Source organism: Choloepus didactylus, chromosome 13 (assembly GCF_015220235.1).
Source record: "Choloepus didactylus isolate mChoDid1 chromosome 13, mChoDid1.pri, whole genome shotgun sequence".
Classification (NCBI taxonomy): Eukaryota; Metazoa; Chordata; class Mammalia; order Pilosa; family Megalonychidae; genus Choloepus; species Choloepus didactylus.
Window position 1 is genome coordinate 11,620,441 of NC_051319.1, and position 2,151 is coordinate 11,622,591.

The 2,151-nt window shown below is 43.0% G+C and overlaps 1 pseudogene; it reads left to right on the forward strand.

Moving 5' to 3' along the window:
- The first annotated feature begins 475 nt into the window (after positions 1-475).
- Positions 476-1,457, forward strand: LOC119508426 (annotated as a pseudogene).
- The last annotated feature ends 694 nt before the right edge of the window (positions 1,458-2,151 follow it).

A 2,151-nucleotide genomic window follows, 5' to 3' on the forward strand; every position in this document is an offset into this window, starting at 1 on the left:
CAGAAAGTACATGCAAAGATGCTCAACATCATTAGCCATCAGGGAAATACAAATCAAAACCACAATGAGATTCCATTTCACACCCATTAGAATGGCTGCTATTAAAAAAAAACAGTAAATAAGATTTGGAGATAATGTGGAGAAATAGGAACACTCATTCATTGCTGGTGGCAATGCAAAATAGTGCAGCTGCTGGGGAAGACAGTTTGGCAGTTCTCAGAAAGTATAGAACTACCATATAACCTGGCAATCTCACTACTAGGTATATTCCCAAATACATTGAAAGCAGGGACTCTGGACAAATGAATAAACAAAATGTGGTATATAGCTGTGATGGAATATTATGCAGCAGTAAAAAGGAATGGCACAGCAGCCATGGCAGGGGAAGCTCCTGTACAGCCCCAGCCTGCCTGCCACTGGTGCCTGTGGCAACAGCTTCTACCTGCACTACCTGGGCAAGAACTGCTTGTTTCCCAGCACAAACATCAAGATCACATTTGTTGTGTTGTCCAGTGAGAGGTGGGAGGGACAGGAGGTGCTGGAAGCCCCTGTGCAGTCCATGCAACCCCAGATCTTGTCCTGACCATCCATATTCCAGACACCATGGCCCACCTGATCAGTCCCCTGCTGTCCCCTCAGGAACCATCAGTGCTACAAACTCTTGCCCATCTAGCCCTATGGAGCAGGATCTTCGAGGTACAAAATGGGCCATGTAATACCACCTGACCTCAATTTAATGGCTGACAAACAGAAAATGAAAAGGAAACTTCAGGAGGAGACAGCCCAAAGGATGATTGAAAGCCACCTTATTCCTATGCACAGTTAATTGTACAAATCATTACAATGGCTTGTGATAAACAGCTCACCCTAAATGGAATTTATACACACATCACCAAAAGCTACCCATAGTACAGGACTGTGGAGAAGGGCTGGCAGTGTTCAATCCACCACAGTCTCTCTGAATTGTTATTTCATCAAAGACCTCAGGAAGTACCCTTTTCCAAGGAAGGAGCAGTCAAAGACTCATTCTGTAGGATAGACACTGCCTCTGAAAACAAATTCATAGAGCAGGGTTTTAGGAAAAGATGGCCTAGGGGTTTGCCTTGCTTTAGAACTGTGCTGGGACCACTCTTTTCTAGAAGTGTCCCAGTTTCTCCCAGTCACTCTGGAGTGCTGTCTGCCCACTCCAGTGGCACACAGATGCCCAAGAACCTCCCACGGGAAAGGTTCACCAGCCTCTAACTCACCTTGCTCCCAAGAGACAAGGTTTGCCCAGATTGCCCAGGTTCCCCTCTTTCTAGTCAGCCAGTTTTAATACAGGTACAGCAGCAGCTGCCACAGAGCCTAAAGCCTGTTGCCTACACCGTGGCAGCCTCACCTCCCAGCAACCTATCGTGCAGACGGTCCACGTGGTCCAGAACTCTTGGGGTCTCTCCACACTCATGAATGATTATTAAATAATTTAATACAGCCTGCATCCTAGCAACTGAATAGTGAGTATTTAAAATGGTATTTTTGGGAAATGTAAAATTATGTTGTGTCAGTTAGCCCATTCTTTTGTGATTTATAGATTTAGTCCATTTTGAAGCAATCAAAATAGACGCCTCTGAAGAGACTCATGTGCTTCTGCAAATATGTGAGGCCCAAACAGAAGCCACAGAAAATCTCAGTTGAACCTGCTTTGTGTGGGACTAAGATTTACATTTCACAGTTATAATCAAAGGTGGTGAGGGTATCACTGCTTATATTGACATCTCAACACTTTCATTTTGGAAATGTTTCCTACTTTTTCTATTTTAAAATAACAGAACACCATTAAATTGGTATTTTTAATATGCAAAACATTATATATTCATACAATAGCCAGGTTATAAAAAAGCTTTGCAAGCAGCATGAGGGGCACTTAAAGTAAGAGCCACTGTTACCAAAATGAAGCACTGAGTCCCTCAAAAATTTCAGCCTTCCTGTTCTTTCTCTATGTCTTTGCTACAATATCTTTGACCAAGAGAGCACTATTGTTCATAAACTGACTCCTTGTGAAAAATATGACAGTATTGTTAGCAGCTGCTAGCCGTAGTTCCTTGATCTGGAATTCTGGTCTGACAATCATTTGATGGGCAGAAAGGTTATAACTCTAGAATTGTTGAACTC